The sequence below is a fragment of the Artemia sp. Qi Xiang Cuo genome, chromosome 20, assembly GCF_049724085.1.
Source record: "Artemia sp. Qi Xiang Cuo chromosome 20, ASM4972408v1, whole genome shotgun sequence".
Classification (NCBI taxonomy): domain Eukaryota; kingdom Metazoa; phylum Arthropoda; class Branchiopoda; order Anostraca; family Artemiidae; genus Artemia; species Artemia sp. Qi Xiang Cuo.
In genome coordinates, this window is record NC_142813.1 from 19,820,417 (window position 1) to 19,848,151 (window position 27,735).

Consider the following 27,735-nt stretch of genomic DNA (forward strand, 5'->3'; position numbering starts at 1 on the left):
TATATATATATATATATATATATATATATATATATATATATATATATATATATATAATAGTATAAAAAACTATAAGCCACCAGCTTATGTGTGTATTGGCGCTTTGTTTAGTGGTTTGAGCTGCTAGATTACAGCAAAAGGTTTATTGCGACACTAATAAAGATTATCTGTTCGTATCTTGTATCAAATTTGTATCAGGTGCAGGATGTCCCTTGCGAAGTGGAACAAGTGGAACAAGATCTCACCGTCGTAATGCGTTCCCTAAAAATAATCTTTGAACAAATATATTAAGGTGAGGAAACCTGAAATTTAAAGACATTTTAACAAGCTCCGGGAATGGGATTAACGGTGGCCGTTGTCCCCCCCCCCTTGCGGAAAATCCTCACCAGCCGGGAAATTCCTCCTGTGGAAAATTCCCCCACACGAAAAATTGAGCAGCCACAGAGAAAGTACAAAATAGGCTCATCAAAATGTCGATCCGATGTCCTAAGGGATAACAAAGGGACCAGATACAAAAAAAATGTTTTAGGACAAGGGCTGGTTGGTCTCCAATCAGTTTTGACTGAAAAAAAAAACACTAGAACTCTCTGATCGAATGAGCATCCTCTGAAGTTTCTACAACCACCGGGGAGGTTGGGGTTAGGGAGGGGATTACTCCCCTCCTATAAGGAATAAATTCTGCCAATTTTTGGGGTTTAATATCACTCTTTACTTTCTCAATAACGGCTTAGACCAGAAATATCCCTGTAAATCAAGAGGGATTATATATGAATTTCTACCTTCACCTCCCCCCTTTCTTAGAACTGATTCTGTATTTATCGGAAAACTCGAGTGTGGCTGTTTTGGTATTTTTAATTAAAAAAAAAAACTTTCCGAAAATGAAGTTTTTCAAAGAAAAGTAAAGGCCATTTTAAACCTAAGACCAGCAGATACAAATACCTGTTAAAATTCAAACTAAAAACGACCAGAAATTACTATTAAAGCATAAATGAAACCTAAAACGAACAGAAATTAAATAAACAATCATAGCTACTAATGTAAATAATACAATAGATACTAATGTAAGTGAATAAATAAATCTTAAAACGAGTGAAACTTAAATTGAATATGCAAATCAAGCTTGAACCGAAAAAAAATCACTAGAAACAAGAGTTTGGGTATCGCCTCCTTCTCTCACTGTAAAAGTCTAAAACCTACTGCGTCATGGCGCTTTACTGAAAACGAATTGTATTACCAATATTATCTTTTATACTTAATATTGAAAACAAACATTAAAATTACAGTAAAATTTTGAACTAATGAGGTTTCAGCAATTAATATCATTATACATCAAATATTCAGTTTAATTTACTAGTTCTAACTGAAATTGTTCAAGACCCCTAAAATTGTCCCCTTCCTTAACTGTAAAAACTTAAAGACTACTGCGTCATTGGCGCTTCACTGAAAACGAATTATATTCCAAATATTTTCTTTTCCAGTTGTTACAGCATTAAAAATGTAAATAAAATTATAGTGAAATAAAATCTTGAACTGATGAATCTTCAAAGAGTTAATATCATTATATATCAAATGTTCAATTTGATTTTATTTATACTTTCTAAGGCTGTTCAAGACACATAGTTTATGAATTTCCAATCGAGTGAGTACTTTTTGAAGTTTCTATGACAAAGCTTTCTATAAAAAAGCTTATGTACCACCAGGGCATAACTTACAAGCCTTGCCTTGAGGGCTCTGGGGGGAGTGTCCTCTTCAAAAACATAATTTCTATCTGGAAATCAAGTACGTAGAACAAAATGGCTATCTCAAAATTTTGATTGGCTGTGTTTGGGGAAATGGTGGGTCTGGAAGGGGTTTTAGTTACCTTCCAATCACTTTTTACCCTTAAAAAGGGCACTAGAACTTTCGATTTCCAATTGAATGAGCCCCCTTTGAAGTTCATACGACGACCCCTTCCATATGAAGTGCCTCTGGGAATAAAATAAATAAATAAATGATGAAACATTGGAGGCGTATGGCCTTTACTATAGGCAACGCTATATAGCGTTGCCTCTTATAATGCACCCTAGCTGGTTTCGTATTAAATCAGTAGTTAAGCTGGGCTGTGCTCTATTTCCATTTATATGGATCATGTTGACGGACGTTGTCTTTAAGGAGTACAGGAAAGACTATGGCAGAAGATGGAATCCAGTGGGAAATTAAAACTTTCCTGGACTTAGATTATGCTGGTGATTTAAGCTTCCTAAATGAAAATGTTAGCAAAATGAATGAACTTTTCGGGGTTTTGCAAGTTCAGGGTGCTAGAACAGGTTTGAAAATTAATGTTAAGAAGACTAAGTCGCTAAGGCTAGGAATAAGCGAAGATGAAATGACGACTTTGGGTAACGAAAAGATCGACCAAGTGGACATCTTCACTTACCTAGTTAGTATTATTAGTAAAGACGGTGGGTGCAATGAAGATGTTGAAAGTAGAATAGCCAAGGCTAATTGTGTTTTTTACAGTTGAAACAGATTTGGAAGAATAGTAGAATAAGTCTGCGGACCAAGATTAGAATATTGAAAGCTACAGTGATGACAATCATCAAGTATTTTTCTGAAGCATGGGTGCTCTGAAAAAAACGGAGGAAGATTTGCTAGCTGTTTTCCAGAGAAATTGCCTAATGGTTGTTTTGGGTACCCGACTGACTGACCGTATTTCAAACATTAGGCTGTACGAAAAGTCTGGTTCAATTTCGCTTTCTTGAGCTATAATGAGAGAAATGTTGAGATGGCTAGGGCAGGTTCTGCGGATGAAGGGAGACAGATTGCCAAAGATTGTCCTTTTCGGCCAACCATCTAGTGCTAAAGGAAAAGCAGATCGTTCTTGGTTGGGGTGGGAGGATGTCTTAAGGAAAGATTTAAGGAAAATGGGAACTTCCTGGGAGGTTATAAAGAGGGAGCCTTTGAATAGATTGGGGTGAGGGAGGAGCTTACGCAGCTCTGTTGGCCTCAGGTGGCTTGGTGCCGCGGTATGTTTTAGTAGTAGTATTAGTAAACAGATTCGATGGCAATTAGACCCCATCTCATGCCCATTTTTCCCCAAAGACATGCGATTGAAATTATGAGATAGCCGTTTTGTTGAGCACAAGTGAAAGGTCGGGTCCAATAAATGTGGCTCTGGGAACGACATTACCCCGCAGCCCCCAGAGAAAGGGCTGTAAGTTTTGTATTTTGTCCATTATGTACAAGCAGTTTTTTGCTATTAGGAAACAAATGGACATTTTTCACGGGAGAATTTTCTGTGGGGGGGGGAGTTTCTGAGATGAATTTGTCTGGATTCATTTACTTAATTCTTTTTATTTGTCTTTCTTTCTCTTTGGATGCACAATTTCCAATATGGAGAGAATGATACGGGGGACTTTGAGAATGTTACGGAGAATGTTATGAGGGGAAAACGCCTAGCAGGGTGTTTAACTTCTGCCCTAAGCTATAGGGGCACCCATTTAAAAAAAAAATCATGTACATCAGGTCGTGCGTGCCAAGAGTGATGAAAGTGTGCCAAGCATGGTGGAACTGTGCGACATACGTGGTGTTTTGATATGTACACCAGGTGGCGAAAAGTACTTGCCCCTCGCCCTAAGTGTCTGAACTTTAACTTTGAGCTATCAAAGAAACACTTTTCAGGTAGAGTGTTCTTATTTTCCTGTTTAGGTCCCAAATAGATTCTTTAACGAGACGTGTCATTTCGATTTTTAAGCTAACCACATGTTCGTATTGTCCATAATGATTCGCCACCATCCAAATAAATCCAAATTTGTTTTATCTCCGACCGGCTTGCATCTTACTGGGCATGTATACTAGTCCAAGCAAACCAAAGCGTAAAAATATTTTTGAAAAAAGGTGGGCTGTTTTGATTTGTTAAACCTCCAAGTGGGATACTCCCCCCCCCCCAAAAAAAAAATCATGTTAGTTGTGTGTGGGAGGGCCAATTTGAATATATTGCTAAGTTCGAAGATACGTTAGATGAAAAATATAAGAAATCTGTAATACATATTATTAGCCTTTTTTTCAGTTTGGGCATTAATACCGGGATCCCCGCTCCCTCTTTTTCACATTTCTGCATAAATATCTTCCCCATTACACTTGCTGCAAAATTTTGGCACTGATTCCTTAATTTGTTCTTCCCAAATATTAAATAGATCATGGCTGCTCCGTTAGAACTTTGTACCAATGATGAGGAACGAGTAATGATCCGGTTTCTGTCATCGGAAAATGCAGCAGAAGCCGCAAACTCTGTCTTTTACTCTGTGACTCGCAATGGTGGATCCATGGTTCGTCACCATTGATTGTTCTGTCTAAGAGGCCGTCACATTCGTTAGCATAGCGAATCAAATGTTTTTGACAGGTCTCCAATCGTGTCTGTTTGTGCAACACTGTCAGTTGTTTTGGGACCCATCTTGTGCAGACCTTATGAAATCCAAGTCTGTTGTAGATGAAATGTTAGGCAGAACCATGAATGATTTGCCGACTATTTGCCACTTCAGCAATAGTCACTCGCCTCTCTAACAGAACCATGTCACGTGCGCGCTCGATGTTGGTCATTCTTAGATAGTCTTCTGGCTCTATCCTCATGCGTAAAATTCGTCCAAACATTTTTGAATTTTCCTATCCATTCGTAGATACTCCTTTTAGGCAAGACACTGTCCCCGTCAAGGGCGGATCCAGGATTTTTTTTCGGGGGGTTTTACTAATTTTTTACTTTTTCGGGGGGGGGGGGGTTACTAATTTTTGACTCAGTTTTCGACTAATTTTACTGATTTTTACCTAGGTTTTGCTAATTTTCGACTTATTTTCGACTCGGTCAAAAATTTCGGGGGGGGGGGGGTTCAATCCGGGTAACCCTCCCCCCCTGGATACGGCCTTGGACTGGGAGTCCCCCCCTGGGACTCCCCGTATTGTGCCGAAAGTCCGTGATGAATTGCGGCCCCCGATATACTTGCTGACCACAAAAACTGGATCCCTGGTCGTTGTTGCTCATTGGTGCAAATTTCTAATAGAGCGGCCATGTTCTATCTTCAATATGAGAAGGACAAATTAAGTGGTTAGGTTCGAAATGTCAGAGAAGGACCGCAGCAGAGGCACACTTGTGCCTCTATAAAGAGGCGACCCACCACAATGTTAAGCGATTTCCGGTCCTAGCGGTCGCAGAGAGACAACAATGATCGCATTTTGTAGCCCAAGCTCCAACTAAGAAACGTGCAAAATTTCACCCCCTTCCGACTTTATCTTCATGGGTAAAAGTGGGCCGGAAGTTTCGACCCTCCGACCACAGCCCCCCCCCCCCTTTAACGTTGTCCGATTGTGCTGAAATTTAGAAGTTAAGCTTTCCTAGGGCCCGGGAGCTTAAAAATAATGAACGTGTCTATGTGGTACAGTGGTCGCTATTCCTGACTGTCAGGCGGAAGACCCTTAAACTTTAAATTCACTATATAAAAAAATTTCTCTGACGGGGAATCGAACTCGGGTCTTCCGCCTGACAGTCAGGAATAGCGACCACTGTACCACATAGACACGTTCATTATTTTTATTCTGTGCGATGTATTTTTGACGCAAGCAAATACCCACAAAACTTAATATTTGGTTTTTGGAAAACAGGGAAGGAGTGATCGGATTGAGCTGAAATTTTGAGGATAAGCTCCCATGCCCCAGGAAAGCTTATCCTCTAAATTTTAGCCCGATCAGACAACGTTAAAGGGGGGCTGTGGTGGGAAAAATTAACATGGGCTCTTATAGGAGAACGAGGTTTTTCGTAAATGTAAATTCGGGGGATAATTTTTTCGGTATGAAAATATCAAAAGGCCCTAACAGGTCGAATTCCGCTTCGAATGAGTCCTCATTCACCCGGATCCGTTGCCAACTGTGGCCTTTAGGCGTGGCTAATAAAAAAAAAGAGAAATAAACTTTAAGTGGCTATTTTTTGTTTTTGGAAAACAGGGAAGGAGTGATCGGATTGAGCTGAAATTTCGAGGATAAGCTCCCGGGCCCTAGGAAAGCTTAACTTCTAAATTTCAGCTCAATCGGACAACGTTAAAGGGGGGCTGTGGTCGGAGGGTCGAAACTTCCGGCCCACTTTGACCCATGAAGATAAAGTCGGAAGGGGGTGAAATTTTGCACGTTTCTTAGTTGGAGCTTGGGCTACAAAATGCGATCACTGTTGTCTCTCTGCGACCGCTAGGACCGGAAATCGCTTAACATTGTGGTGGGTCGCCTCTTTATAGAGGCACAAGTGTGCCTCCTTGATTGGGAAGTATATAGACGTTTTCAGGAGGATTTTTTCGGGTTGGGGGGGGGAGGCGGGGGGGGGGAGAGATGGTTACTTGGGAGGATCTCTCCGTGGAGGAATTTTTCATGTGGGAGGGGTATTTTCAATGAAGGGGACGCCGGATTTTCCAGCATTATTTGAAAAACGATCATAATTTAAATAAAAAAATAGGTTTTTTCAACTGAAAGTAAGGAGCAACATTAAAACTTAAAACGAACAGAAAATACTATGTCTATGAGGGGGGTTGCCTCTCCTCAATACCTCGCTATTACGCTAAAGTTTTTTTTTTAACTTTTAATAGAGGTTATTATTCTAATTATAGAACCTGTTTGATTCAGGAGTCATTCTTAAATACCTAAGAAAAAAATCAAACTTATGCTTCTACAAGGTTATTATTAGTAAAAAAAAAGTAAAATTAGTATGCAAATCTCGCTTAAATTATTTATATATGGTGAGCAATCTTCAAAGCCGCATTAATTCAAAAACTTACAGAAAATAAATAAAAAAAAGTTTTTTTTAACTGAAAGTAAGGGGTGACATTAAAACTTAAACGAACAGAAATTATTCCGTATATGAAAGGGGTTGTCCCCTCCTCAACGCCCCGCTCTTTACGCTAAAGTTTTCTATTGTTTCAAGAAGTAAAGTTGTGAGAAAGAGTCAAACTGTAACGTAAAGAGCGGGACACTGAGGAGGGGACAGCCCCTTTTATATACAGGATAATTTCTATTTGCTTTAAGTTTTAATGTCGCTCCTTACTTTCAGTAAAAAAAAAATGCTTATTTCTTTATTTAATCAAACTTAAAACGGACAGAAATTATCTCAAATAAAGGTTGGGCTACTGCTCCCCTAAATGCTATAAAGGCAACTCGTGATTGTACTGTACTAAAAGCAAAATGTGAGAAGGCAAGGGGAATTCATATATTGCGTTTAAGGAAAAGGGTAGGAGTAACAAAACATTTTGTCTCATAAATATTAAAGCGCCGGAAAACGGACAGACATTTTTCCTTGGCAACTTGAAGTTTAAATCCGTAAGATATTGCGTCTATGGAACCTTTGTGCACAGAAAAAACTTGAAAAAAAAATTGTTTTGTCAAAAAAGAGTAAATTTTTTTTCTCGGTCAGTTAGGACTTGTAATAATTTTGTTCAGCCTAGTTACTTGACTTTGAGAGTTTTTCATTTTACCTGACCAAAAGACTAAAAGTTTTAGGATGTACCAAAAGAAGGTCTTAAATTTCGTCTCTCCAATTAGCTTGAAAAAGACATTCATAAGTTCGAAAACAAATCTGAAACTGATTCTGGCTCTATCGGTTTGTATCACCGGAACAAAAATGATGTAGTTTTTCAATCCGTATAAATAATGAATCCCCCTTCCCATTCACTCAAAATCCTATAGTAAAACTATACGAAAAATCTGTTAGAGAAACTACTGTAGACAAAAATCGTGACTGAATATTCAAATTTTGTTATTTTTTAAGCAAAGGGTAGAAAAACTGAGAAAGAATTGCAAATACTTCCAATATTAAGCAATGGTAAAACTATACAAATTAACAACGAACAGAAATAAGAGAAAAACAATGACTCCCAAAACAGAAGGTTTTAAAGAAATATAAAGAGCCATATTAAAACCTAAGATGATCAGACCTAAAATCAAATAAAAATCAAACAGTTCGTGGCAACGAGCTCTAATTAATGAGCGACTGGGCCTAAGTAACTGAAACTCTTAAAAAAACACATCTTTTATTATGACTAACACATTAAAAATTTGGCTTGCTATGCTCGTTCCAAATATATAAATTCATTAAGTTTAATGTTACCCATCAAAAGCTTAGAACTTCAGAAGATTTTGCCTTATTTTCGAAAAAAGGGGGGAAACGCCCCCAAGACGTCAAGTGAACTTAGTGAAAATTGCACTATCAGATTTAACATGTCAGGGAACATTTCTGTAGAGGTTGCAAGCTCCTATCTACAAAAAAGCAAAATTTTGTATTTTTGTCTTAAGTGACCAAAAACAGTGGAGGGTAACTTGTGCCCCTCCCATGCCAATTTTCTTTCCCAAAGACATCCGTTCAAAATTTTTAGATAGTTATTTGATTCAGTCCACAGTTCCTAGGGAAAGGGCTGTAAGTTACGCAATTTGCACATTGTTTACATATAGTATTTTTTATTGGGAAATATACGAAAATTATTTTTGAGGGCATTTTATTCGGGGGGGGGGGAGGGGGTTCCATGGTAAAAATTTTACGTGAGAAAATTTTCTGAGGACAATTTTCTAGGGGGAAATTTACGCGGGGATGAGGGATTTCCTGGCATGATTTAAAAGATCAGAACTTAAATATAAAAAAAACAATTTTTTCAACTGAAAGAAATGAGAAACATTTAAACTTAAAACGAAAAAAAAAATCTTCGTATATGGGGGGCTTTTCCCTCCTCAGCCCTCGCTCTTTACGCTAAAGCTTGACCTCTTGTCACAATTGTTTAAGAAAGTCTCCTCAAACACAAAGGTAATTGAACTTGGATGAAACGCATTTTTAAAGATTTTTAAGACTTTAGTGTAAAGAGCGAGGGCTAAGGAAGGGACAGTCTCCTCATATACTTAATGATTACTAATAAGTGATTTTATGAATTTAACAATTTTCTAATTATTTTATCATTTCTGTTCGTTTTAACTTTTAATGTCGCTCTTCACTTTCAGTTGAAAAAATTGTTATCTTTTTTTTTAAATTCAGACTTAAAAACGAACAGAAATCACTGGTAATTATTGAATAAAATCCAAAACGAACAGAAATTAAGATGAATAAGCACGTCAGACATAAAAGATATAAGATACTGTAGTAGGTTTATAAATGAATCCTGAAATACACAAAAATTTAAATGAGTAATTAAGTCAAACTCAAGACGAGCGTAAATCACCGAAAACAAGTGTTAATCTGTCTCTCCCTGAACCTTCTAAAAGCCAGAGTGTCGCATATTTCATTCCATTACTGGGTACAAGCCTTATAAATAAACAAACAATTCATATGAAAGTAAAGAGCAAAATTAACAGTTATAACTTATTTAAATTACCCTGCATTACTGTCTAGTTCTGAACCCTAGCTTTAATTGTATACGAGACTTCAGAAATTGGTAGGTTTTTTGTATCAGTTTTTTTGGAGAGACGATTCAGTTTTCGGTACTGATGCATTATGCGGGCACCATGAAGAAGTCAAGTTTGGTTAATGCTAATGAAATAAAATAAAACAGGATGAATATATAATAGTTAAGAAACAAATTTGGGCTATATATTTGTACATTAGGGGGGGGGGGGATAAAGCATAGCATATAATAAATACGTAGCCTAACCTAGGTACCGCCCCCCCCCTAAACCCCGAAAAACAATTGTTTAAATATTGTAACTCATTGAGAGACAACGCTTGCAATCATTTATCTATAACGATATCTTGTAAATAGCCCGTTTGACGGGTTTCGTGACTGGCTTCCTTGATACAGTCTATAGCGGTGGGCCCGCATAATGCATCAGTACCCATTTTTCTAGCGACAGTTTGAAATTTGTATCATTAAATAAAACTTAATGAAAAAAAAAGAAACTGGATTTACGTTGTTTAGGCTATGTGAGATCCTGCGGATTTGGTCTTATTCTTTATCATTGATTAGTCACTTTCGTTGTCTACCCCTCAAAAGTCAATGTGTTATGTCTAAAAAAAGAAATAAAAGATGATACCTTCCTTAACAGCGTAGTTAAGATAAGATATGTCTGCTTAAAACCAACTTATCTCTTTGTTTCCTGACACCTAATCAATGTTGCAACTTTTAAAATTACTTACCCCAAAACATATAACCTAACCAAGTCGATGGGGCTGTTTCTAAAAATGCTGAATGAATAAGCTGTGGCTACATTATTGTGCTGCTGTGCCTCGTTGCACAATAACTAATATCTATTTTTGATATATTTGGTGATGAGAACAGTTTGATTTCATGTATATCACCAAGTGATAGCTGCATAACCATTTCTCTAGTAATTATGGAACTACGTCAGTGTGTCGCATTGTCTTGTTGTATAACCGCATACATGAAGAAAGGTTTTACTACCCTCCAACGTATTAATAGCAACGATTAGAAAAATCAACCAATTGGTAAAAGTATGTAACCTCTTGCCCTTAAAGATGACCATCCTTTGTGGTTTGGGTAAGCCAAGGGGTCATTCTCTCCTACCATTAATGCAAATATTAAAATCACCGTGCGATTCCGTTTCAAATAATGTGCAACTGGTTACAAGCGCAGCTGCATAACTTTCTGCCAAAAAGTCGGTGAATTGAGAGAGAAAGAGAGAGAGGGAGAGAGAGAATAATGTGGGGTGTTGGAGGGGCTACGGATCAACCGTTTACCTCATATACAGGTTGAAGATAATTGAATTTGTCGAAACAAATTGCGATACGCCTACCTTTTTGGTGAAAATACGGAGTTCAAAAAGATAGAGATCCTTCAAACATACAGATTAAAGTTCTCGCACTATTCCTATTCAAACAAAGGTACGATATGCTTATCTTCGTACGGTACCGGAGGAAACTTAAGCCCTACTTGGATCTACAATGGTACCATTTAAAAGTTTTTACTCGATATTTGTTCAAGCAAACTGCAATATGCCTAACTTTCTGCTAGAAAGTTGACTGTGACAATTGTTGAATGATCATTGCGCGATTTCACTCTGGAAAAGACGTAGCATGCATGCATTTCTACAAGAACAGGTGGGGAAAGGTGAAGTGCTGTGGGAGCACTCTGTCAGCTCTGTGCCTCCAATTGTACTGATGAAAAATACTTTATTATTATTGTTAAAACGGGCTACTTCGTGCTTACATAGCTGCTATTCTGATCAAGAAGCCTTTGGGGTGTATGTATGAGAGGCCACGGTCTAATCCTTTCGTCTTTCAATCCTGAAGATTTAAAATTCTTCCACTATTCTAGTTTAAACAGGGCTGGAACATGCCTGTTTTTTCCCCATAGAAGTAAATGATGAGAGGGGAAAAGAGGCCTTATGATCAATCGGTCATGGGTCCATTTGGGGCCTCGTCAAGTTTCGTATTGAATCAGGACTTCCGGCCAGGGAACGTCACATGTCGAACTCCCATTTGAAACTAGTATCACAATGGTAAATGATGATGCAGAATCCATGTACACACTGTCCAACCCATTTTTGATTTTCCTAGGTCGTAAATGTCTAATTTCACCTCAATGCTGGAATCTTTCCGTTTTCACCAAAAAAATCTCAAAACCGCTCACTTAAATGGTTTTCAGACAATTGTATGTCCAAAATGGCTGGAATTGTGACTACCTGTACATCCACATACGCTAGTTTTTATTAATGAGTGCTACTATCTTCACGTTAAGGTGGAAAACTGTTCAGATCACCCTCGTATATTATAAAACTCCACTTCAGCTGTGTGTTGTAGACTCTGGTTTAGTAGCAAGTAAAAATCACCTTTTTAGGCCCCAGGAAGAATGATACGTAGCTTCCCAAAATGTAATGGGATATTCACTACTTTACGTGAGACTTTAGGTGTATCACGAGAATGAAATGTTAATTTCTTTAAATAAACCTAAGTCTGAAACATTGAAGTTTTATTCCCAAGTAAAAGAGATATTTGGATTTGAATATTATTTTAAACTAGGATTACCGGGGGAGACATTGAGAACTTGGTTTCGGATCCAAGCGAATTACCTGCCACTAAAAAATAGAAAAAGAGTGTTTGAAAGAAATAGGGCGGCCCCAGATGTAGATGCGGATTACTCTTGCCCCAGATGTAACCTAGGTATTGAGGATGTGGCCCATATTCTCGCCGAGTGTCTGCAAAATTTCTCTATTAAGGGTAGTGTATTTTGAGGGGATTAAATCAGTGTGCCCAGGTAGTACGATAACAACTTTAAAAAGGACAGTCATGCAGATATATAAATATGTAAATGAAGCGTTGACATCAATGAGTGAAACTTGATATTTATGTTATTTTTCTTGTGGAGTGTAATTAAGAATACTGTTCTGTATGGCCTTTTTTTTGGCTTATAATAAATTATTATCATTATTAAAAAAAAAAAAATAAACCTAAGTCTGTGACACGAAGAAAAATTAGGATAAGACAGGACATTAGTTAAGCTTTTTCTTTTCTGTTTTGAGATCCCAATATTGGTAAGAAGTTTCGAATTGTTTTCTCTTACAATTTTCGAGTTACCGATTGCAGATCACAAAGGGGAGGAAGCAGTAGTGTTGCTACGCGAAGCAATTGATTGTTATACATCTCGGGTTACAAGTTTCTGTAGGTCAATGAAGAAATTCTTGCTAAAGGCTGTCCATATTGATCAACATGCGTAAAGGGAAAAATGCGTAATTTTGAGGACTGTAAAGACAAAATACCCAAATGTGTCACCAGAATTAAGAGCAATGGAATCGTGCTTTGACTTTTAAGATGCGATGATCGTTTATTGAGACCTATAGCTTAATCTCAAAAATAATCTTTGGGTCATTGAACTTCTTAGACTTTTTATCCATTGATTATAGTTTTGACTTGAAAGAAATCACAAAAAAAGAGATGTCTTCGATATTTAGTTTGTCTTGAGTGTACGATTTCGTGCTACTTAATGGAAGAAGTTTATAATTATGTCGAGTTGTGTTTTTCTTGTGAATAAGGTTTTTTCTTCTTGTGATTACAAACAACTGTCTTATGAAAATTGTGGGAAGCTGTGGATTATAAATCATGACATTTGGAGAGTAGGGGTGCCTTGAAGGAACCATAACCTTGGGATGAGTTTTGGGATATAAGCTCTGGACGTTATTCCAAATTGTCCAATGAAAATTTGGATATGGTATTGGTTTAGTATTAAATACATTTAAATTTGTTCTACAAGTTTGAGCAGTATTTTTATTGGTTTGTGTTACAATAGACAGTTTAGAATACATTTTGTATTGAGTTTCAGCTCATTTTAATATCTATTCATTTAAATTTTTGGTTTTTATTCATAGTAATTTCTCCTTGTTTAGAATATTTATTATTATATAAGCTAACTTCTTCTTAATTAATTTTAATTTCTTTCTCCTTTATTTTAAAAAGTTTTAGTTTTATTTCCGTTCGTTTTTAATTAATATAGTTTGTCTATTTTAACGGCAGTAAGGTGATAATAGTACTCGGGGTAGAAGTAATTGTAATAGAAGTAATCGTAAAAAGGGCTGTTGGGATAGCACCTATCGCTGCTGCAGCAGTTATGGTATGATGAGACCTGGTTGAAATAGTACCGTTTAATTCATTAAGCATCAAGTATTTGCTTTTCTAAGTGTTCTCTGTTGCTCTTCTTTGTTTAATAGCATTTCTGTCATTTTATTTTTTGTTTGTTTGTTAGTCATCATTCGCTTGTTCACGTATGCTCCTATTGCAGCATGAATACATAACAAACGCTGAATTTTGCTATTTTGGCATGAGAGTTTAGCCAGTTTTTGATGTAATGTGTTTTAACGAACTAAACGACTGTTGTATTTAATAATACTTCACTAATAATTATTAATCAAGTATTTGTTTCGAAATAGGCGTTAAATTATAATTTAGCGCCTACTCAAAACAAATAGCCGCAAATCGTTCCAAAATGGGGTCTGCTGTAAAACCAATTTTTACCGCTGTCCACTTGTGTCCGAAGTGTAATCGTGTGAGATGCGATTATTTAGAATAAAAATGAATTATCAAGAATGAAATTATCTTTATATGCAGAAGAATAAATTAAAGAATAAGCTAAATAATAAATCACGAATAAGTTACCTGTATCTGCGTCTTTAGTAGGAGCAGTGGTGGCAGGAGTTTTACTGTGGGTGGCAGTAGTAGTAGTTGTTAAGGTAGGAGCAGTTGTAGTAGGAACAGTCGAGGTAGGAGTTATAGCAGCATCGGTTAAGGCTGAAATAGTCGTGGTAGGAGTATTAGTGATACTGGTAGTGACAGAAGAATTCTTGATAATATTAGTCGTCTTGATAAGTGGTCGTGGTAAGAGTAGTCGTGGTTGAAAAATTATGGTAACATCAGGATTTGGTTTGATTGTTTGTAGCGGGAGCAGTTGAAATCGGAGACCTTGCAATAATAATGGTAGTGATAGCAGCATCTAGGAGGGGTACTATTTGCGATGACAGGAGTCATGATGGTGGCAGTAACAGTAGTCATGGTAGAAATATTCGTAGCTAGGAGATCAGGGTAGGAATGGTAGGAGTATTTGTGGTATAAGTTGTAATAGTGGTAGTATTACGGATGTTAGCGGGGTTAGTAGTAATCTTAGTGAAAGTAGATATGGTAGGAGTTGTCATTGTAGGTTTTGTGTTTGTAGCAATAACGATAACAATAGTAGTCGTGTTAGGATTAGAGTTGCAATTGGAATAGGGGAGTTGTGGTAGGAGTAGTCGTTGCCAGAACAGTTGATGTAGTAGTCTATATGTAAATACTTGTGGTAGAAGCAGTATTGTTAAAAACGGTGGTTGTAGGAGTAGTAGTGCCACCAACAGTGATGTCAGAGTAGTTGTAATAGGATTGGTCGTTGTAGTAGAAACAGCAGTTTTATGTATGGCTTAATGGCCTGTTTTGAGCTAGAATTTCTATGTTAGAAGGTTGAACATTTTTTAAAGCTGAGATTCTTCATATTTTACATTTTGATCTAATCCGTAGTACTAATTACTCTAGTTAATCAATTTCTAATGAATAGTATTTACTCATTAGTTTTCCCAACAGCAATTCTACAATTATTGGTGAGAAGACTGCCTGGCTTTCTTCTAATTTAAATCTTACCTGCTTTCCTCCAGTCAAGACTTGCTGCTGTATTTGGTGCACTGTATATAAACCTCGTATATATATATATATATATATATATATATATATATATATATATATATATATATATATATATATATATATATATATATATATATATATATATATATATATATATATATATATATATATATATATATATATATATATCAAGGCCGTATCCAGGGGGGGGGGGGGGGGCTACCCGGTTTGAACCCCCCCCCCGAAATTTTTGACCGACTCGAAAATAAGTCGAAAATTAGTAAAACCTAGGTAAAAATCAGTAAAATTAGTCGAAAACTGAGTCAAAAATTTGTAAACCCCCCCCCCCAAAAAAAAGTAAAAAATTAGTAAAACCCCCCTGAACAAAAATCTTGGATACGGCCCTGATATATATATATATTATATATATATATATATATATATATATATATATATATATATATATATATATATTATATATATTATATATATGTATATATATATATATTTATATTTATATATTTTATATATATGTTTTTATATATATATATATATATATATATATATATATATATATATATATATATATATATATATATATATATATATATATATATATATATATATATATATATATATATATATATATATATATATATATATAGTGATTTGGTGACAGTGCTTAAAAATAGAACTCCCGAAGGAACGAACAAGGCATCAACAAACTCGCTGAAGACAGTAATTCTCGTGTTTACAGACATGCATAACGAACATATGCTTTACAACAGGATGATTTCCTTAAACGTTTATGTTGACCGAGATCATCCGCCTTACAAGGTGGTGACCCACTTTATCCGTCAAACTACCGCCAAATACCTATCCTGTCTGCAGTTTCAAAGTTGATAGTATCAACTATCAATGATACCAGAGTTGAGTAAAGCGGGGATTTGGTGGGTCAAAATCTCCCCCCCCCCCCCATAGGTCTTTGTTGTTTATGTAAAGTATGCAGTAAAGTTTATGTCCGGGAAAATTAGTAAAGTATGCATTTAAAAAATGGAAAGATACGAGGGAAGTTTTCGGAGATAATGAAAACGCGAAATGCCGCACTGGCTTCATGCGAAAGGCAGATGTGTTTATGGCCGCACACAGAAGAGGTTCCAAGCACTGATAAGCCTTTAGACGGAAGACATGTGCTTCAGGTCAATGAAAGGTTCAGCTTCTTCAGTGTGCGATTGAAAAATGTAACTTTTTAGTGAGCCTCCTTCTTTTCGAATGTGTCTTCCCTGACAAGTTTGTACTTGCAGAGAGAAAATCACGTCCTTTCTGACGCCATAGTAAAGTCTGCAATAATTGTAAAAACGAGGTCTGAAATAAGGTAATTGTCAGATTTTCACTTAGTTTTAAGAAATTTAGCGATCTATGTGAGACTTTGGAAATCCCTGTTTAGAGACCAAGAATAATAGGGTGGCAAACAATGAGACGCAACGTTCCAGTCGTCTCAGTTGAGCAATACTTCAAGAGGTCACTATTTATTGCTCTCCTCGACAACTCTGTCCCGGCTTTTGCCCCAAAGTTCTATTCACACCAGAACATACTATCACCTTTCCAGTATCTCTTACGAATCAACTTAGAAGAAAGTGAGAATCAAAACGCTTCAAGAATTACCAAGCTAGCGAAACTTTACTACCTTGAAACTTCAAAGGTGTATGGTGAGATCATTCTGTGGCGACAAATTGTGAATTAAAAAGAAAGAAAGAAAGAAAAAAAAGAATGCAATTTAGACTTTACAGCTTTTGCCCGTGATAGATGTGTTACTTCGTGTTCTAGCACCGCATAAAAGGTCATTTTCTTTATTGAAGTTGCTATAAACCTACTTTAGAATAAAAAATTCTGAAAAACGGCTAAACGGTCTGGCAATGGCATATATACACGAACGAATCAGGGCACTGAGGCTGAAGTATTCAATGCAATTTCTAAAAGTTACGAAGACTTAACATTAAAAAAAACTTTTGTAAAAAAAAAATAATTATTGTCAACCTTCTCCTTTCCCAGTTTGTTGCCAATTTAAATTACATGGAAAGTTCAAGCTTCCCCAATATGGCCTATTGTCCTCATAATACATTAGTTGAGCAAAAGACATAGGTACACTCGCAGAATGGTACCCCCCCCACCCCTCAGAAAACTTTTCTGGCCGTGGCCCTGAATGATATAAAGGTGTCTGTATAACAGCATTGCGAGAATCTGTTGGCAAAAGATTTTTTGCTGTTCCAATTTGAATTTCGAAAAGAAACTTCTCGACTGAGCTTGCAGTGTTTTTTTGCTATTCAATTCATTCAAGATGCCTTTGAAAATCATGAAGTTCCTGCCACCATCTTCCTTTCAAACAGTTTGTGGTAACAAACTGTTGTGGTAACAGTTTGTGAAAGTAAGGAACGACTTGGCCCAATAGTAATCTAAATTACGGAATTTTTATAATAATTGATACATCAGAAGAGTTGGATTTTTATGCTCATTCCAAATATATAAAGTGCATTAAGTTTAATCTTACCCAACAAAAGCCACGAGCCTGAGAAAATTTGCATGAGTTTCGAAAAAGCCTCCCCTCCCCCAAAAACAGCAGTCTTAACGAAAATCACGACATCAGATTCAGCGTATCAGAGAATCCTACTCTAGAAGTTTCAAGCTCCGATCTACAAAAATGTCGAATTCTGTATATATTTTTGCAGAAGAAAAATGACAGGTGTTTTTTTTTTTCGGGGTCGATCGAATCGAACTAATGGTCCTAGAATATCGGGAGAGAGCTCAATCGAACGGAACTCAAAACTTCTAGTGCCCTTTTTGAGTGACCAAAAAGATTGGAGTGCACCTAGCCCTTCTCTCACGCCCATTTTTTGTCCAAAGACATTCAATCAAAATTTTAAGATAGCTATTTAATTCAGCATATTTGAACAGTTCAATAACTATTTTTTTGGTGATGAAATGACCTTTCATAATCATATAGTATTTGTTATTTGGAAAATTACGGGAAATTTTCGTGTAATTTTCTGTACGGAGCGGGAGAGAGAGGAAAATCTACGGGGAGAATTTTCCGTGGGGATGAATGTTTCCGGGAATTTTCCAGGAGAAATGTCACACGAAGGGGGCGGGGAAAGAAGGGCATGTCTTAACATGATTTGAAAAATAATAAAACTGAAATTGTTTTTAAGTTTTTTTTTCAACTGAAAGTAAAGAACAATATTAAAACTTAAAACCTTAGAAATTATTCTGTATATGAGGGAAGCTGTCCCTTCCTCAACCATCGCTCTTTACACTAAACTTGGACTGTTTGTCCTGATTCTTGAGACTAATCATAGGCAGCGCGCTAGTGCTGCCTAAGTAAAGAAGGATGTGGGCACAGTGTGTGTGTGTTTTTTTTTCTTCAGCCGGGCACTTCGTATCGAAGGAGTTGTCGTAGAAACTTCGAAAAGGGCTCATTCGATTGGAAATTGGAGTGGCTAGTGCCCTTTTTAATAGTCTAAAGTGATTGGAGGTCAGCTAGCCCCCCCCCTACGCCCATCATTCCCCTAAACGCATCCAATCAAAATTTTGAGATAGCCATTTTGTTCAACGTAGTTGATTTCCAGATAGAAAATATGTTTTTAAGGAGGACACTCCCCCATAACCCTAGGGGCAAGAGTTTTAAGTTATGCCCTGAGTTATGCGTTCTTTAAGTTATATAAGAACGATGTTGGCACACTGTAGTATTTATTAATTTTTTTCCTTTAGAGCATGGCACTTTGTATCGAAAAAGTTGTCGTAGAAACTTCGAAAACCGCTCATTCAATTGGAAATTGGAGTGGCTTCTGCCCTTTTTAATAGCCGAAAGTTATTGGAAGACGACTAACACCCCTCTCACGCCCACCATTTCCCGAAACACATCCAATCAAAATTTTGAGATAGCCTTGTTGTTTAACGTGATTGAAAGTTCTGGAAAATTCGGTCTTAGAGGATGACAAGCACCCTAACAAACCTTAGGGTAAGGGTTGTAATTTAAGCCCTTGGGGCATATAAGGTGTTTATAGAAAGCGTTGTCGTTTCTAAAATGGCTCATTCGATTGGAAATTTAAAGGGCTAGTGCCCTTTTTAATGGTCGAAAGGGATTGGAGTGCAACTAGCCCCCCCCCCACGCCCATCATTCCCCCAAACACATCCAATAAAAATTTTGAGATAGCCATTTTGTTCAGCGTAGTTGATTTCCGGATAGAAGATATGTTTTTAAGGAGGACACTCCCACACAACCCTCGGGGCAAGGATTTTAAGTTACGCCCTGAGGGCATATAAGAACGATGTTGGCACAATGTACTATGTATTATTTTTTGTTTCTTTAGAGCAAGGCACTTCATATGGAAGGGGTCGTCGTAGAAACTTCAAAAGGGGCTCATTCGATTGGAAATTGAGAGTTCTAGTACCCTTTTTAATAATCGAAAGTGATTGGAGGGCATAGGTTTTTTTAGAAGGTGTTGTCGTACAAACTTCAAAAAAGGCTCATTCGATTGGAAATTCAAAGGGCTAGTGCCCTTTTCAATAGTCGAAAGTGATTGGAGGACATCTAGCCTCCCCCCCCCACGCCCATCATTTACCCAAACGCATCCAATCAAAATTTTGAGATAGCCATTTTGTTCAGCGTAGTTGATTTCTAAATAGAAAATATGTTTTTAAGGTGGACACTCCCCCAAAACCCTCGGGGTAAGAGTTTTAAGTTATGCCCTTAGGGCATATAAGAACGATGCTGGCACAATGTACTATTTATTATTTTTTTTTTCCTTTAGAGATTAGTACATCATATGAAAGTGGTCGTCACAGAAACCTCAAAAGTAACTCAATCGAATGGATGTTAAGTGTTCTAATACAATATTTAATAGTTAAAAGTGATTGGAGGGCAACTACCCCCCCCCCACGCCCGTCATTCCCCCAAACACATCCAATCAAAATTTTAAGATAGTCATTTTGTTCAGCGTAGTTGATTTCCAGATAGAAAATATGTTTTTGAGGAGGAAACTTCCCCAGAGCCCTCAGGGCAAGTTACAACCCTCAGGGTTATAAGTTATGCCCTGGTGGAATATAATGTTTTTATAGAAGGTGTTGTCGTAAAAACTTCAAAAAGGGCTCATTAGATTGGAAATTGAAAGGGCTACTGCCCTTTTTAATAGTCGAAAATGATTGGAGGGAACTAGCCCCCCCCCCACGCCCCTCATTTCCCCAAACACATCCAATAACAATTTTGAGATAGCCATTTTATTCAGCGTAGTTGATTTCCAGATAGAAAATATATTTTTGAGGAGGATATTCCTCCACAACCCTCAGGGCAAGGATTATAAGTTATGCCCTGGGGGCATATAAGGTTTTTATTGAAATCTTTGTCGTTCGAAAAAGGGCTCATACAATTTGAACTTCAAAACACGAATGTCCCGTTTTAGAGTTGATATGGATTTGAGGGCAATTAAACTCCCTCTCACGCCCACCCTGCCTTAAAACTCATCGTCTACAGATTTTTAGCCAGACAAGCGGCTCGACGTAGGTGTCAGTTTTGGAAGTTAGGTCTTCAAGTTTGGCAATACATCTCCCCACAACCCTCAGGACACGGGTTTAAGTTATACCTTGGGGCATATAAAGTTTTTATTGAAAGCGTTGTCTTAGAAACTTCAAAAGGGCTCATTCAATTGGAAATGGAGAGGGCTAGTGCCTTTTTTAATAGTTGAAAGGGATTGGATAGCAACTAACGCCCCTCTCATGCCCACCATTTTCCAAAACACGTCCAATCAAAATTTTTAGATATCAATTTTGTTCAACGTAGTTGAATGTTCTGGAAATTAGGTCTTTTAGGATGATAAACCCCACAGAGCCCTCAGTGCAAGGGTTGTAAGTTATGCCCTGGGGGCATATTGGGTTTATATTGAAAGCTGTTGTATAAATCACAGGCAGCACGATCGTGCTACCTAAGTAAAGAACGGGGACACTCGAAAACGAGACAGGAAACAGGGACTAAGTAAAGAGGAGGACACTCCCCCACAACCCTCAGAGCAAGGGTTTTTAGTTATGCCCTTGGGGCATATAAGAACGATGTTGGCACAATGTATTATTTATTAATTTTTTCCTTTAGAGCAGGGCACTTAGTATCGAAGAACTTGTAGTAGAAACTTAAACTTTTGAGATAGCCATGTTGTTTAACGTGATTGAAAGTTCTGGAAAATTCGGTCTTAGAGGATGACAACCATCCTACCAGACCTTAGGGTAAGGGTTGTAATTTATACCCTGGGAGCATATAAGGTGTTTATAGAAAGCGTTGTCGTTTCAAAAAGGGCTCATTCGATTGGAAATTGAAAGGCCTAGTGCCCTTTTTAATAGTCGAAAGTGATTGGAGGGCAGCTAGCCCCCCCACGCCCATCATTCCCCCAAACACATCCAATCAAAGTTTTGAGATAGCCATTTTGTTCAGTGTAGTTGGTTTCCAGATAGAAAATATGTTTTGAGGAGGACACTTCCCCACAACCTTCAGGGCAAGGGTTTTAAGTTATGCCCTGGGGGCATATAAGGTTTTTATAGAAGGCGTTGTCGTAGAAACTTCAAAACAGGTTCATTCGATTGAAAATTCGAAGGGCTAGTACCCTTTTTAAATGTCGAAAGTGATTGGAGGGCAACTAGCCCCCCCCCCACGCCAATAATTCCCCCAAACACACCCAATAAAAATTTTGAGATAGCCATTTTGTTCAGCGTAGTTGATTTCCAAATAGATAATATGTTTTTGAGGAGGACACTACCCCACAACCCTCAGGGCAAGGGTTTTAAGTTATGCCATGGGTGTATTTAAGGTTTTTATAGAAGGCGTTGTCGTAGAAACTTCAAAAAAGGCTCATTCGTTTGGAAATTCAAAGGGCTAGTGCCCTTTTTAATAGTCGAAAGTGATTGGAGGGAAACTAGCCCCCCCCCCAAGCTTATCAGTTCCCCAAACGCATCCAATCAAAATTTTGAGATAGCCATTTTGTTCAGCGTAGTTGATTTCCACATAGACAATATGTTTTTAAGGAGGATACTCCCCCAAAACCCTCGAGGCAAGGGTTTTAAGTTATGCCCTGAGGGCATATAAGAACGATTTTGGCACAATGTACTATGTATTATTTTTTTCCTTTAGAGCAGTGCACTTCATATGGAAGGGGTCGTCATAGAAACTTCAAAAGGGGCTCATTCGATTGGAAATTGAGAGTTCTAGTGCCCGTTTTAATAGTCAAAAGGGATTGAAGGGAAACTAGCCCCTCCCCCACACACACCCATCATTCCCCCAAACACATCCAATCAAAGTTTTGAGATAGCCATTTTTTTCAGCGTAGTTGATTTCCAGATAGAAAATATGTTTTTGAGGAGGACACTCCTCCACATCCCTCAGGGCAAGGATTTTATGTTATGCCCTGGGGCATATAAGGTTTTTATAGAAGGTGTTGTCGTAGAAACTTCAAAACAGACTCATTCGATTGAAAATTCGAAGGGCTAGTACCCTTTTTAATAGTCGAAAGTGATTGGAGGGCAACTAGCCATTTCCAAACACATCCAATCAAATCAAACACATCACCATTTTCCAAAACACATCCAATCAAAACTTTGAGATATCAATTTTGTTCAACGTAGTTGAATGTTCTGGAAATTAGGTCTTTTAGGATGATAACCCCCTCAGAGCCCTCAGTGCAAGGGTTGTAAGTCATGCCCTGGTAGCATATAAGGTTTATATAGAAAGCTGTTGTATAAATCACAGGCAGCACGATCGCGCTACCTAAGTAAAGAACGGGGACACTCGAGAACGAGACAAGAAACAGGGACTAAGTACAGAGAAGGACACTCCCCCTCAACCCTCAGGGCAAGGGTTTTAAGTTATGCCCTGGGGGCATATAAGAACGATGTTGGCACAATGTATTATTTATTAATTTTTTCCTTTAGAGCAGGGCACTTCGTATCGAAGAAGTTGTCGTAGAAACTTAAACTTTTGAGATAGCCATGTTGTTTAACGTGATTGAAAGTTCTGGAAAATTCGGTCTTAGAGGATGACAACCACCCTAACAGACCTTAGGGTAAGGGTTATAATTTATACCCTGGGGGCATATAAGGTGTTTATAGAAAGCGTTGTCGTTTCCAAAAGGGCTCATTCGAGTGGAAACTGAAAGGCCTAGTGCCCTTTTTAATAGTTGAAAGTGATTGGAAGGCTTGCCATTTTTATAGTAAAGATCGAAGTGGGTATAATGAATTATTTTTTGTTGTTGTTGTTGTTTAGACCAGGGCACTTCGTATCGAAGGAGTTGTCGTGGGAACTTCGAAAAGGGCTCATTTGATTGAAAATAGAAAGGGCTGATGCCCTTTTTAATAGTCGAAAGTGATTTGAGGGCAACTAATCTCCCTTCCACTCCCACCCTCCAACGCCAACCCTCTCATTTCTCCTCTTAAAATTTAACCAAATCAAAATAGCGTAAGTGTATCCTAGCTATCAAAGAAAGTAAATAGTTTATTTTGCGATTGGTATCAAGTTTTCCATTTCAGGTCAACTAGAGGAGGTATGAAACTAAATTAAACAGTACTATTTGTGTCCAAATTTTCAAAAGGGTGTATGTTGTTAAAAATTGCTGAAAATTTTTCTCCAGCATACAAATATCAGGCCAAACTATAAAGTCTTGATAAACGAAAAGATTTGAGGTATTATTTTCTTTTCCCTGAAAAGACTATAAAACGAACAGAAATTGATTTTAAAAACTTTTCCCATAAAATAAGTTTTTCAAAGTAAAGTAAAGAACTCCATTCAACAAAAAATGAGCAAATATAAAATCAAATAATCTACAAGCGTGAAACTACCCCAAATCAGCATCGATAAATAAATGAAACCCAAAACGAACAGAAATTACAATGAATAGCCAAGTCATACTCAAAACGAGCAGAAATTAACATAATTTGGTCACAAAACCCCTATGCCTTCTCGATGCCAGAACAAAATTTGCACTTAGCTGAAAAAATACAAATGAATGCGCATTGTCAGTTTAATATACATATACCGATATTTAGTAATCCAAATGATAATATTATTTGATTTATTAAATTTATAAAAGTAAAAACATATGTATTTTTTCAGGAAAGTGCAAATTATGTTTTGGCCATGGGAAGGCATAGGGATTTTGCGCCCAGCTTATGTTAATTTCTGTGTGTGTGTGTTTCTATCAGGAAAATTGTTACGTCCTTTTAATAACCTGCATCCACACAGTTTGTTACAATTTAGTTCAATATCCCCCTTAACATTCCCTGAGAGTTGCACCGTAGTACCCCAACTTCAGTAGTATGAGTAGTAGTCGCCGTAGTAGAAGCTATAGCAGTAGTAGTAGTAGCAGTAGTAGTAACAGTAGCTAGCACATAGGTTCTTTTCGTTAGTTCAACATGCCCCACAACAGACCCTGAAACTTTTAACTTAGCACCCTAGAGTCTAGTAATGGTAGGAATAGGGTCTGGATTGTTCCTAGGATATTGTTGATATGCCCTTTTGACAATTTGCATACAAAGATTGTGTTTTGATTTAGTTTAACATCCCACGGAACAGTCCCAGGAAGTTTCACCTTCCTACCCTTAGCCTCAGTTGTAGTAGTCGTAGTAATAGTAGCATAAGTACCAATAGGAGTAGTAATAGCAGTATGCACTGAGTGATTTTGGTTAGTTCAACAATGCTCTCAACAAGCCCTGAAAGTTTCAGCCTAATACTCTAAGCTATTCCTGAGAAATTGCTGATACATCCTGTTGGCAACCTTAATGCACGCAGTGTGTTTTGATTTAGTTGAATTTTCCTGTAAATATTCCTGAAATTTTCACCTGAATACGCTTAGCCTCAATAGAAGTAGTAGTCATAGCAATAGTAGTAGTAGCAAAAATGGTACCATGCACATAGTGCCGTTTGATTAGTATAACATACCCTGAAAGTTTCAGTTTAATACTCTAAGCCGTTCCTAAGATATTGCTTGTATATCCTCTTGAAAACCTTCATGCACAAAGTTTGTTTTGATTTTGTTGAAACTCCCCCTAATCATTAAATCTTAATAGTAGTAGAAGTAGTTGTAGCATGCACATAATGCCTTTTGGTTAGTTCAAAGTCCTTCTCAATATACCCTGGAAGTTTAAAGTTAACAATCTAATCTGTTCCATAGATATTGCTGGTACATCCTTTTGACAATCTACATGCTCATAGTGGGTTTGATTTAGTTCAACATCCCCCTAAATATTCCGTGAAAGCTTTACCTAAGTACCCTTAGCTGCAGTAGTAAAAATAGTTGTAGTAGTTTTTGTAGCATTAGTTGCAGTTTTTACATGGTATCTTTTATTACTTTTTTTCAACATCCCACTCAACAGAAGCTGAAAATTCCCACTTAATACCATAAACAGGTCCTGGGGTATTGCTGATGCGTCTCTTTGTCAACCTGCATCGACGTAGTGCGTTTTTATTTAGTGACAGTGAAAGGATGTAACAGTGCCTTAACATTCCCTGAATTTTTCACCTTAATACCGTTAGCTTTAGTAGCAGTAGTAGTAGTAGTAGTAGTAGTAGCAGTAGTAGTAATAGCTGTAGCAGCAGTGGTAGTAGAAAAAGAAGAAGTAGCAGTAATAGCATGTGAATATTGCCTTTTCATTAGTCCAACATCCCGCACAACAAGCCCTGTAAGTTTCAACTTCATACTCTAAGCCGTTGCTAAGAAATTGCTGATACGCCTTTTTGACAACCTGCATGCACACAGTGTGTTTGAACTCAGTTCAAACCGCTCTTCAAAAAATTCAGGAAATTCCCTCTGTATTTCCTGAAATTTTCACCTTCATACCCTTAGCCTTAGTTGTAGTAATATTCACAGTAGTAGTAGTAGTAGTAGTAGTAGTATTAGTAGCAGTAGTAGTAGTAGTAGTAGGAGGATTAATAGTTATACTAACAGTAGTAGCAGTAGTAGTATGCACATACTGCCTTCTGCTAAGTTGAACATCACCTTCATCAAACACTGGAACTTTCAACTTAATACTACAAGCTATTGCTATGATATTGCCGGTATGTCATTTTGATAACCTGTATGCCCATAGTTTGTTTTGATTTAGCTCAACTTCCCCCTCAATATTCCCTAAAAATTTGACTTTAAAACAGTTAGTCTTTGTAGTTGTTGCAACAGAAGTAGTAGTTGGAGTAGAAGTAGTATTAGTGGTATTAGTATTAGTAATAGCATGAACATATTGCCTTTAGGTCAATTGATCTTCCCCCAAAGCATTCCCAGAAAGTTGCAACTCAGTACCATATGTCATTCCTGAGTTACGCCTTTTTGACAATCTGCATGCACATTGTGAGTTTTGATTCAGTTCAAATTTCCCCTTTATTCTCTTAAATATTCACCTTCGTATCCTTAGCCTTTGTGGTACTAGTATCACATTAGTAGTAGTTGTAGTAATAGTAGTGTTGAATTAGTAGCGGCAGCAGTATCCGCGTATTGCCTTTTGGTCAGTTGGAATATCCCCCTAATCATGCCCCGGAACTTCCTGCTTGATACGGCAAACCGTTCCTAAGATATTTCTGATACGTCCTTTTGATAATGTTTATGCACAATGTATGTTTTGATTTAGTTTAACTTTCCCCCCAACATTTCCTCAAACCGTCACCTTAATATTATCATTCTTAGTAGTACTTGCTACAGAAGCAGTAATTGTAGTAGTAGAAGTAATAGTAGTGGCAGTAGTAGAAGTAGTAGTAGTAGCTGTATTAGTGGTAGTAATAGTAGTGTGCAAATCTTGCCTTTTTGTTCAGTTTATCATCCCTCTCATCATTCTCTGAAAGTTCCAACTTAATACTTCTCAGTCATTCCTGAGTGACGCCCTCTTGACAGCCTCCATGCTCATAACGTTTTTTGTTTTCTAGTTCAACACTCCCCCTCAACTTTCTCTGAAAGCTTCACCTGAATGCCTTTGGTCTTTTTGGACACCAAAGGTCAAACATATCCCCCTTTCCTAATAATAAATATTGTATGTAAACAATGGGCGAATTGCATAACTTACAACCCTTGCCCTGAGGGCTGCGGGGGGGGGGGTTGACATCCCCAGAGCCATATTTTTGGGTCTTTCAACTAGACAGAACAAAATTGCTATTTCAAATTTTTGATTTGATGTTTGTTTGGAACAAAGAAGCTTGGGAGGGGGCTGATTGCTCTCCAATCTCTTTTGACTCTTTAAAAGGGCACTAGAACTTTCAGTTTCCAATCGAATGAGCTCCTTCCAGAGTTTCTACGACAACTCCTTCTATACAAAGTGCCTTGGTAAAAAAAAAAATCAACTATACATTGTGTCCGCTTTGCCCTTTACTCAGGCAGCGCCATTGCGCTGCCCATATTGATGATACGGCCGTTGGCACCAACTAGTTGCCTTATAAATAGTCTGTCATTTTATATGGTGTTAAATGACTTTTTGGTTGCGAAAATAAAATTTCTGTTGTTTTTCTTGAGTTTTTAAGGTAATCTAAATTCTATGCTGAAAGTTAAGATATCCTAGCCGGCAAAAGACTATTGACAGCTTTAGAAATTAGTCTTTTTTCGGTACTGGTGCGTTATATGGGCCTTTAC

At 37.4% G+C, this 27,735-nt stretch overlaps 1 protein-coding gene across 7 annotated transcripts in view; it reads left to right on the forward strand.

The window, feature by feature from the left end:
• The window catches only part of ema (C-type lectin domain containing ema), a 191,540-nt gene that overhangs the window by 98,619 nt on the left and 65,186 nt on the right, over positions 1–27,735 (forward strand). The window lies entirely within an intron of this gene.